This window comes from Aythya marila (assembly GCF_965140915.1).
Source record: "Aythya marila genome assembly, chromosome: 1".
Lineage (NCBI taxonomy): Eukaryota > Metazoa > Chordata > Aves > Anseriformes > Anatidae > Aythya > Aythya marila.
The window spans coordinates 201,635,977-201,648,298 of NC_139042.1; the positions used below are offsets into that span (position 1 = coordinate 201,635,977).

Below are 12,322 nucleotides of genomic sequence, written 5' to 3' on the forward strand. Positions count from 1 at the left end.
TGCTGTCTCCACAGATGGAGAATTTTGTTTCATGGATAGTTGACCCTATGACAACAAAGCCAAATATAACTTAAATCCTCCTAAAATTTGAGACGTCTACAGTTAATCTCAAGAAAATATTTTTAGGTGCCAGAAATTCCATCCCCAAATAATTTCCATTTGTTTCCATTGCTCTACTACACTCTTCAACACAAACCTTCTTCCTGCCACCCAAATGAGTGGATTTTGCCAGTCTTGTGTAATTTAAAGGCATATTACTGTCTTGAATCATTTGTTGTGCCGTACGTCAAGCAGTATATCATTAACCTAGATGGTACCTACCACCCTGGAGATTCCATGAGTGTGAACAACTACTTGCCAGGTGTTTGCAGGCTTTTCTAGAAAAGACCTTCTTTCTTTTCTCATAAATCTATATAAATAAGGTTAAATCTTTTAAGGGAAACAAGCACAGATGACAGCATGACATTTTCCACAGTCTCCCATGCTGGTCTTTTAAACCTGATAATTTTATTACGGTGTTTAAGTGTCAAATAATTTCATAATAAAACACACAGAGAAAACTGTTAGCAATGTGAAAATCAGCCATTGTCAGTTGTTAAGGGTTCAGCAAGTTTTTTTCTACATGACAAAAAAATCTGTACTTTCATTACTGATTCACTTCTTGCATTAGTACTTTTGAAACAGAAGTGCCAATGAAACCTAATTCCTTGCTATTCCATTTTCATTAAGAAAAAAATTGTAAGTTGTCTTCTATATCTTGGGAACAAGGTACTCATTAGCAAAAGCTGTTTCACTCAATCATCAGGTTTCAATATGCTTAAATTAAGCTACTCTTAAATCTTACAACTAAATACTTTACTTCAGCAAAGTCAGTCAAAAGAGGGGGATTTTTAATGCCAGAGATGCTACAGTGTTAAATCTCCTTTGTGACTATTTTATTGCACCAGATCCCAGAAATGGGGTATGAACCAAATGTCAACACGTGTTCTTGTTTATGAATTTGTAAGGTTTTTTTTTTTTTTTTTTTTTTTTTTTGCTTATGTGGCATTTAAAAAAAATCTTCATACAGCATCAGACAAGCTTCATAACTAAATGTCTTTACATATACACATCTGAAAGAACATATGTTTGGTTGTTTGCTGCAGCCCTATAAACAAAAAACATAAATAGAAACCTATGGTTTCACTGTCTTATTTTTCCAAAGAACTTCCAATATGAAGTAAACTCTCCTGCATTTCAACAGTCCTGCCACGTGCATGTATAATGGCATATGCTGGAGGCAACTGTGCCTGGCTGAAACAGCAAATCGTGAACATGATTCCTACGTGTAGGGACACAGTCATGTTTTTTGGGGGGGGAATAAGCCTCTTGTGTTGACTCTTGTGTGAACTGTTCATCAGTTCAGAAGAACAGAGTCCAGCAGTCAAGCACAAGACTTCCAGCATTAGCTCTTGAATTGCCACATTATATGGCTGGTCTCACCTGAGTGAGAATTTGAAACCTGGATGTTCATATTTAAAATCTGATTGTTTTGTTAACTAAACTTCCCAGATTCATTTGGACTCTCGCTGGGGTGGGGCTGCAAAAAAAAAAGGGGGTCAAAGCACAAATGCTGCTTCCTACAGGAGCCTGTAGTAAAAGGGAAAGATTTATGCAATTTCAAGAGCAACCAGAGTTCCCACTTACTCCTGTTATCATCTTTAAGCCCTTGCCAAAGAGCTGCAGTTTTTGACTCGTAGAGTGAAGGCACAGTAGAGAGGAAGGAGGAAATTCAATGCTGTGTAAACAAATACTCTACCTGAAGGGGAATAAAAAAAGCACCAAAACTGCAGTCAAATATTTACACTTCTGCAGATTCAGGCAAAACATCAAATCAAGCTGTACTGTTAAGAGCCCTGTTCCCTTCCTCTCTATTCTTTCTTCATTGCCTCCTCCTGTATGTGCTCTTCTGCTGCTCCTCTCTGTATTGAGAGCTACAGCTACAAAGAGAGATCCTCTACACAGCTATGGAGATAGAGCTGGGGATCCACCTGGTGTATGGCACAACACCCACCCTGCTGAACCCCCTGCGAAATACATTTGTGAAATGTTCCTAAAGAATAGACACAAAATTTTTGGATACACCATCATTCCTTTTTTTTTTTTTTTTTTTTTTTTTTTTTTTAATTTTGTTTTGTGTGGAAAATTAAGCCCCATATTTTTGGGTATATCAGGCAGCATTTCATCCTGGCATGTACTGCAGAAAAGGCCTGGAAAGAAGATGCCCAAAATAATACACAAAGCCTTCTTAAGTTCATGCTGTCCGTATGATGATCACAATAATACAAAGACTTCGCTGCTTGAGTCTGTCTACCACCTAATTTCATAGTAATTGCTCATCAGTTGGGGAAAACATGAAGCAAACTATATGGTATTATTATTATTTTAACTCAAAGGCACTAAATCTATACTTCATGGTAGCAGTATTAAACAATTCTTGACAGAAGATTACACGCCCCTTGGCCAAACCAGCAGCATTATTTTAAAATTGCCAAAAGAAGTAATTCAGGATATGTTGGGGGAAAATGAATGAATAAACAAATATTTTCAGTTGTGTTTCATCACAATTCATTTATTTTCCTTATCTATGCTACTTTAAAAACATTACCAAATAATTAAATCTCTCAAAAGAATATATTTAGAAGATCGTCACATAAGAAGATGACATCTTACAGAAAGGGACTTCTCTGTGTATTCAACTAATTGATAGTTTCCATACCACCAAGTCTGTCTGTGTGTTTTATTCTGAAACAAAAACTAATTTCGTAATAAGCAGCTAGGGCTAGAAATGAGTTTCAGTAGGTCACACTTAATCCCTTTTCATCTCCCACCAAATCAATCACTTGCTTCAAAAAATACTTAATTGCCAAAACAAAACAATTAGCAATATCAAACAAAGCATTTTCTTTCCACACTCTCCCTCTGGTTCATCAACATTCATCTGCCTGCCTCACAGATTTTCAGATGCTCTGACCATCCACTCCTGTTAAAGATCAATGAAAGCAGCAATCACTCAGAAGATCTGAAAAATCAGGCCCAAATTGGGCAGAGGTAGTTAGTGGCTACTTCTGAAATAGTGGGCATTTCAAAAGGGTTTTGCAGGAACTGTGTGCTGCGTTGCTACACTTTAATCAAAACTATTTAATTCTTTAAATAATTCAAATAATTATATTATTTTTATTGTTGCTATTGTTATATTTATTATTATTAAGAAAAGGGGAAAGTGCTTTATCCTCAATAGAGAAGTCAGGGATGAAGTGGCTACCAGAATGCTGCACCAGATAGAAGAACCACAGACAAATACAGATTTTTTATACTTATTTTTAAGTATAATAGATTGGATTTCTTATGGAACCTCAAGGGTCATAAAAGCAAAAAGGGACTGGTGACACCAGCTGCCCCACATGGCACACCCAGCAGATATTTCTCCTGATTCTCTCTCTCTGGCCCCATTCAGAGTCCTTCCCCCGCAGCATCCGTAGCTGCACCTGCGGCAGGAGCAGCTGGCAGCACAACACCCCAGATTCCTCTTTGCAGAGCTGAATAGCTTGCGAGAAGAAAGGGAGGCCACCTTCTCTGCTCCATCTGCAGCAGGGACGAGGTTACTGGGCTATATTTCATGTTGGCTTGAATGACCTTACTCCTAGGAAGGGCACCAGCGCAATTTGGGGTCATATGGCAAAGTCCTGTGCTCACGCTTTCCTATGAGTGTTTGAGTGTGGCAAAGCAGAAAACCCTTGTCAACACTGAGATATATGGGCCCTGTTCCCACTCATACACATCTGCCCTCTGTGCTTCATACATAGTATGTAGTGAACTGAACATAGGTGTAAGTTCCTTCCTCCAGCTGCTTTATATTCCAGGGAGAGATAAAAAGACTTTCATGCAAAGGATAATCACCCCTCTCATTCCCACTCTCACGTGTGTATTACAAGTGCATGTGAACAACCTCCTGAGACAAATGTGTACTGGATGCTTTATGTGTTGATCAGCTTTACTCTTACCACACAGCAGCTTTACACCAGTGTCAGCAATTTTCTGGGATATATTAGTTTTATTAGTGCAGCCCCCATTGGCCCTACTCATGCACAAGAATCACCTCAAAGACCAAAGGGCCCACAATATTCCTTAATTACATCAGTATAAATGAGATCAGAATGTGGTTCTGTTGCTTCATTTCCCAGCAAACCGTTAGTGTCAGCTTAGGTAACTTTTCAAACAAGTGATTCTTCCGCAATGAAATTCAATGGATTTATTTAAGTTCAATAGATTTTAATATTATACTTGCAAGAAAGGAGCAGGTCTTTTTCTTCTGATGTGTTTTATTTGGCAGTAAATAGGCTGCCACACATCAATTACAGCAATGTAATCGATGTAATCTTTTCACCTTCTCTGGAAAAATAAAAAATGAACTAACAAGCAAAACCTCATCTCCCTCCCTAAAACCTCAGTTCCTGAACACAACCCCTTGAATTTATGTTCCCCCAGTACTTCAAAGTTTCCCCAGGTTTCCAGAGACTTCACTATCCATGAAACCTAAGGGAAATTATACAGTGATTGACTTCATAGTTATTGCAATTTGACATTGTGCTTCTCAACCTCTGGGGTCTCAATTCTTATTTGAATTACGCAGATTAAGTATAATGGCACTAATGAAATCACTGTCAGTTTATAGAGGTGTAAGATGGAGAACAGATCCTGCCCCAAAACCTAACCAGTACAAAAACATGACCCTATCAGCGAAGGTTGAGCTGTTTTCTGTACACTATTGTTATTTTGTAGATTACATGGCTTTCAACTTGCACAAACTCTTTTTTTTTTTTCTTTTTTCTTTTCAGTTTTACTAATTTAGCTGAACCTAAACATTTAGGCTGTAAATCTGTATCACTAAATATTCTCTGATTGCTTAAAATCAGATTGAGAACATGCATTACATTTTGAAGCTATTCTTAAATGAAATAAGAATAGTATTTATAACGCATCATCACACCTGATGGTTTATATAATGAAACTACTCATTACTTCAGATTTTCATGAAGTTAAAGAAAAAAATCTAGTCAGTCTCCTCTTTTTGCTACCCATCCTAATTGCTTAATACTTTCAATAGTCATTCCTTAGATCTTTTCATCCAACCTGTAGCAATGAGGAGCAAGGCAGCCCATATTAATCTCATTCAGGCATCACTTACTGCCACTTATATAATTGCATTCTAGACAAGTAAAGGGGTTTTGGAGTCTGAAAGTCATCAATATCTCATTTTTATCTGTGCTCCAGACATGAGGAGCATCACTGTGCAGGGCAAAGAATAAAGCCAGCATTAGAAATAACAATTTGGCCTTTGGTCTGTTACAAACCCATATCTACTGCAAGGTCTGATGTTCACTACAGCTCTAAAAATAGGTCTCTGAAGCATGAACCCCAATTAAGGAGCTGTAAAAAAAAGAAAAGGAAAACCCACACCAGAGCATAGTTACTGCGGATTATTGGAGGTAGTTTAGGAGTAAATCCAGCCCTGACAGAGTTCCAGCAAAATGGACATGCTTGAGATGGCCCTGCTTGAGCAGTGGACTTGGACCAGGTAACTTCCGCAGGTCCCTTCCAAGCTCAGCCACTCTGTGATTCTGTGAAAATCAGCTGCATTTGTTCACTACATCTCTGCATTCTGATAAAAATAACACAATGAAGTTCCTATAGCTTACAAAATCCCTAAACGCCATATTTTAAAAACTAGCTAGTAAGGTAGCAGTTATGCTCCCTTATAATATGCAGGCATATTACGCCTGACTCAGTCAAGTTTTACTTTTCCCTGTGCATGCTGACTTCACACACTATGTTGGGCTCTCGAGGCTACAATCCTGACAGCATCTCTCAGAAGCAGGCTCCCAAATTCCACCAGGTGAGCACACACACCCATGGTCAAGCTGCTAGTAAAGTATGTGCCTGACTCAGGTCTTGGATCTGTGACTTTTTTGTAGGGCAGCTTCATGGCATAATCATACAAAGCATCTTAGAAACAGGTAGTGTTTTGAAGAAACAGATTTGAATAATTAATTCTGTCTCTATAAGCACATCCACATCCCTTCACAAATTAGCACATTATTGAGTGCTGCTGGAGCTCCAGCATCTCTGGTCCCTCTCTTGCACCATGCATGGGCAAGCTCCATGCCTCTGCACAGCCCTCCCGTTCTGTCTGCATCCGCAGAGCAGCAAGCAAGTTTGTTTTAGAAAGCCACAACAGTGGAAGAGCAATGCAATGAAATTTGAATGTTCAATTAACAGGCTGGGGAAGATTCACCAGATTTTGGTCATATTCTTCCAGTGCCTATGCCTGCCTCTCTCCTCAAGACAGTAGGAGTCACCTGAAAGACATTGTTATGATATAAACCAGTTAGTACCTAAATCAAAAATAGCTTTTATTAGCTGTCATTTTAGAAGGATACCATTTCAACTGCTAGGTCTTGCAAGGACCCTTATGTTTATGAATGTACTACAAAACCCTGAAACAATTTATGTTTATTTATGCCCAGAAGTTGCTATAAATAAATAAAAAATACTTCTAAGACATGCAACCACTTTTCTCCAGCAGCCTTCAAAAATCCTCAGTATTTTAATTGAAGATTTTTTTTTTTTTTAAGCTGTATATGCAATTATTTTTGTAGAGTGGCACAAATGTAAGAGAAAGAAGTTGAAGGCAAAAATGTTTGCTCAGTTCAAACAGCATCACATGATGCTACATTCAGGATGGCATGCCTTTGAAAAGGCACAGTCAAAAATCTGAAGGTTTCAGTATATTCTTCATCTAGTATCTGTTTTGGATAGGACTTACAAAAGCAACTCCACGCTTTGATCAGAGAGGTATATTTAGAAAGGACTACATGAGCCAAATGATTTTTCCAACAGATTCCTGCCTTGTTTTCTGTCCACTGACTATCCAAATCGGTCCTCAGATGGTGATAAATGAAGGGACTTGCTTTAAAAAGCAATAGACCATCACTAATCAGATAAAACAAGAGATATTATTTATATTGCGCTCTCATAACTTCAGAGGCCTTGGTTTCTCAAAACACTGCACTCATCTCTAAAGTTAGCAAGACTTAAACAAATGCTGACATGCTTTGCTGAAACATGGCCTTGAACCAACATTCAAATTAAAAAAATAAAACAAAAAGTACAGAAGACACCAGGCACCCTTTGAGTTTTATTCCTATTTAATGGACAGGCAGGTGTAGGAATAGAAAAGGAACGGGATGGGAACGAGCGAGGTGTTGGGAATATGATCCAGAGATCTATTGCCAACATCTTTTGTGATACTACTGGGCACTGCTTATTTGAAAAAAAAAAAAAAAAAGGCATCTAAATCTATTATGGTAAGTAATGAAATCTGTCACACTACAATGACTAGATGATGATCCTTGCAAAAACCAAAGGACTTTATCTTACATTTTTAATCAAATGGTGTGTGGTCTGACTACCATGTTATCCAGTTCTCCAGTGCCTGAAGTTGCACAGAGTATCTTGACTGCTGGGGATTTTGCTGTCTGCATTCATATTGCTGACTGCTGCAGCTTGCAAGGAGGACTTCCAACACAACAATAGCAATGATGAGAAGATGGCTGAATGAGGTGGGGTCTTCAAAGAAGTCAGTGTTGGTTTCTACTGACCAGAAAGTTAAAATTTCCCATCTACTTGAATGCAAGCAGAATTAAATTGGCCTAAAGAGCATTGCAGAGACCTGATTTAGCCCATCAATCTTTGGATATATTTTTCTTCTGCTGTGTCTCCTTAGCCTTCAAATCCCCTGAATTCATGTAAAAATAGCTTTAAATATGTTGCATATTTTTCCCCCTTCAGTTTGTTCATTAATTTGTTTGTTTTTAAACCTTTTTAATAATCTTACTTAGCAAAATGAACAAGCCCCTAGAAACTTGTCTAAACAAATTAAAACACGGGTAAGAAATATAAAAGCTAATGTACAAATAGTACCAAAAAGAAAAAAAATGTTCTCACAGTCTGTGTTACAAGAACTGAGAGCATTTTCAAACCACATTTTGCACTGAAATAAAGCAGTGATTAATACATCAAAAAACATTCAGTTGCTCTGAAAATCAGACTATTTTAAAAATTATTTCTAATACTTACATCAATATCTTGGCACATGGAAATCACCTGAACTATTTATTTCAGTGGAACAACATTCTGCAACAGCCTGAGGATGTGACCCGTACGAGGTCTATTATTTCATTTGGATTTAACCAGATAGAACAGCTTTCAAAGTGCATTACTTTAAAGGATGGTTTGATATGAACAGCCTAACTTTATTAGAGGCTGAGCTGATTCAGAGGCACAGAGGCACAGAAATAAGGCAACTGAAAATCCCCCCCCCCCCCAGTTCTTGGATAACTTCAGTTCTGTATAGAAGCTGGAGGCCGATGAGATGCCGATAAATAACAACTAGTGTTAGAGGAAGGAAATTGGTCCTGTACATTGTAATGAGCAGATTTTCTAGCTTTTTCATACAATGATATTAACATTCTAAATGAAAGCAGATTTGAAAGCCCAAACCAAGGAAAACTCAAGCTTTTTACAAGTGCTGTAATCCTGATACTAAAAAAAAAAAGATGACGACTCCCTGCTTGTCTCAAGCCTTCCCAAGCTTTCATGACAGACTGGATGAGAAGTTTCTTACCTTCCCTTTCCATCTACATGCCCTTTGAAGCACAGCTGGGTATGGTTATTAAACAGCTCCCGCCTTTAACAATCAAAAATCCAAAGACCCATTAAATTGATAAAGTGAAAGACGACAACTTTAAGTGTGAAACATTTTTAAAAAAAAAAAAAGGTGCACCCTTGACTAAAGCAGGCAGAGTTACTTACAAGGAAGGCTAATCCATTCGACCTGCTAAAGCTGTATTTCACATTTGATTAAAAACATGCCACTCTAAGTACACAGAAAAGGCTGGAAGATGACGGAGTCGGGCCACTGCTGCTCCAGCCAATATTTTCTGTGAACTTGTGGGGAACTGGCAGAAACATTAATCTTCTTTCCATCCCCTTTCCCCCCACCATTAAATCCGCTGCTAGGAAAACACTCTCTTGTGATGCCCATGGGGAAGACGTCCCTGCTGAGACAGGATAAAAGACTTACATGACTGTTACTAGCCTGTGTGGGTCCATCAGTGGCTCATATCCAGGAAAGCAATCTTATACTCTGTTGATCTGTGAAAGAGCCCTCTACAGATCGTAAGTGACGAGCGAACCCCGTCTAGTTCCTGTTAGAAATGCACCTTTGCCAGATAAACATGCTACTGGGTTTCTGTGGCTGTAGTTTACTGGATGCTGCTATCACTGCGATCACAGAGAGGTGAAAAGATAGAAAGGATTGTGGAGAAATAGAACTTTTTTTTTTTTTTTTTTTTAAAGAATGCTGTATGCATTCTTAATTCTCCTTTCAATCCCTTGGCGTTGTAGGACGTTAAATGCACTGGAAATTTAAATTGGCATCCAGCATCCAGATCACTGAAAGAAGAAATGCAGCAGACTAGAAAATGAAAGAAGAAGCCAAAAGGCAAAAAGAAGTCTAAGCAGAGCTCCTGGCATATTTCCCCTTTCTCTCCCCTGTTTTGCAAGTCACACTATTTTCTAATTTGCAAGGAAAGAAATTAACCTGTAACAGAATGTCACAGTCCCTGACACACAACAGGGGTTTATAGCATTTAAGCCTCGGTAAAAATTAATCCTAACGTGTAAATAAGAAGTGGATTTTCTTAATGATATAACGGGGCCAGTTCCTTTTCTTGTATTAATTCTCCTGAGCAATAGAACCTATTTTACAGGCACTACAGAAACTTTTCCCACCACTTGAAATAGGGCTTTTTTCTTTTACTAATGGAGTGCATCTGGGTCACTTCATAATTTAACCCCTTGTTGCATTTCCAAGGCCTCACATCTTTCAATCCAGTGTTGTACCATATGTGTTTATTACCATGTAGTGTTGTTTCACTTAGAAAGTGAGATTCATCCGTGTTTTTTAAATATCTAATCTTTATACTTTAGAGGGTGTATCTCAAAATTAAGGCAATTTTTACATGTATTAGGCATACATTAGCAATGTCAAAAAACAAATCAAGAGATCAGGAGGCTGTGGAGACCACCTTGTCCCATCTAGTCTGAAATGGGGTCGGTATCACACTCAGAAAACACGGATCACCTTACTGCCTCCAAATGCCTTCAATCTGGTGGTTCTCTGAACAGGTAAGATTCTACCTTTCTACCATATATTTGTTTTTGAATGATGTTACTGGGGATGTGTATGACCAGGTACATCTGAAGGGAAAAATAATAATTCAAAAATATTATAAAACCACATTCCTGGCAGGCAAGAATAAGATTCAAATGTAAGGATCTCATGGTCATTCTGTGCTGCTTCAGGAAAACACTACATTTTTGCACATTCTCAGAGCTGGAATTATCTAGCCTAGGGCAGAATCATCTTCTGCTTCACCCTGTTATTTAATTAGGCAAACATTAACAATGGGACCAAAGAAAGCAGCATCTGGGGAATCTCAAATATGTAAAACATGCCAGAACTGCAAAAATCTCAGTTGTAGGGCTTTACAATACAACTAAAAGAATAAAGCCTTCATATGAAACCACCCTGAAAAAAAGCCAGCCTGTGAGATCTTCTTCTCTTGTATGTATCTCTGAAGTCAATGTCTAATAATTGTTTAAGGATCTCTTGGACATGAAGTTATCACTGCTTGCAGGGATCAATGATACAGAAAAATGTCAAGTCTCATGACAGCAGTTATGTCATCTGTTGGTGCTGTATGTTTTAGCCCCCAGTGATATACAGTCTGCTTCAAAGGTCTTGAGATTACGAGGTAGTCAAAAAAATCTAAAAAAGTTAAGACTTCCCCTTTTTTCCATAAAGTAATGGTTGTCATTCACATCCGAGATTCACTGAGCAAAACATAGAGTTTTCAAAAGCACTTGGGTTGCTAAATCTTCTGAGAGGCTGAAATCTATTGGTCGTGACTGGGACGAGGGCCGCCTAAATGCAGTGCAATACTGTGGAATAAAGTCAGTGGAAGTAGTGTTTTGTTCTGAAGATGTGATAAGCTAACAAAAACAATGCAAAGGGAAACCAAGGAACAAAAGTGCTAAGGGGAAAGGGCAGGAATTATTTGTTTTGATTTGCAGAGTTTCTTCTCATGAGATAAATTTAGCCCATTACATCCCACTCTTTTTTTTTTTTTTTTTTTTTTTAATTTTACAAGGATAAACAAAGGGGAAAAAAAAGTTTTGCCTCCTATTCTGATGGACTGTAGGCCTCTTGCATTCACAGCATCAAAACATGAAGTTCCACCATTGCATATTATGAGATGAAAGATAACCACGGGTTTCCCACACACTACTTCAATATTATTCATAAAATCCTAGCTTCACCACTTCCCAGACAAACTGCATTGCAATACCTGAGATATCACTGGGTCTTTTTATGTAGTTTTCATTGCTCAATGATCATTTTCCTCTAGCTTGTAAAGATTATCTATGTGTTCATATTCCATAATTCTATCTTTCAGAGCTATAAGGAGTTTAATTTTGATTTCTTTGAAACCAACTTCATGAAATCTGTTTGACCATAAAAGCTAATTAGCAAAGATTCTCAGTGTTAATCATGTGCAATAGATTATAGCTGGAGGATGCAAAAAGTCCATTTCTTCCATAGTAACTGCTGCATTCCATCATCACAAGCTACACAGCAATGCAAAGGTAATGACATCTTTCTTTTCTTTTATTTTTTTTTTTTTATGATGGGATTCATCAATACTGTTATCCATTTTCAGATTTTATTTTTCCTAACATCTGCTAGTAATATCCAAGGAAAGTCTCTGGAGAATCATACAATCATTTTCAGATGCTAGTACACCGAAAATAAGGATTTTGAGATCCCAAGAAACATTAACGGCACGTAGCCTAATAATTCAAATATTAGTTCTGTCTTTGACTTATTCACATTACAGGCATTTAAAAAGCCCTGCTAAAAGCAGTGTAAGACAAGGCAGTTGGCTCTGTTCTTTGAGGGAAGGGAACTTCTATATTCTGCAAGCAGCGTGGCCTGAGCAGAAAAGCTGCTCCATTCATGCCAGGCTGATGAACCAGCTTTCTAGGAACATACAAGGAAGAAAAGCCCAAGGAGAGCACGTGATACAGCTTGCATCCTCAGGGACAAACAAGTTTAAGCGGGTAATAGCAATATGATTCCTGTCTGACTTCCTGTCTG

General features: G+C 38.1%; 1 protein-coding gene across 3 annotated transcripts in view; it reads right to left on the reverse strand.

The window, feature by feature from the left end:
* The window catches only part of CELF2 (CUGBP Elav-like family member 2), a 373,678-nt gene that overhangs the window by 275,843 nt on the left and 85,513 nt on the right, over nt 1-12,322 (reverse strand). Inside the window, exon 1 of one of the 3 annotated variants that reach the window (XM_082759994.1) lies at nt 1,687-1,955. The exons of the other annotated variants lie outside the window; for them this stretch is intronic. The gene's annotated coding sequence lies outside the window, so the exon portion shown is untranslated. Of the gene's footprint in view, nt 1-1,686; nt 1,956-12,322 lie in introns of those variants that run through there. 3 annotated transcript variants of the gene reach the window in all.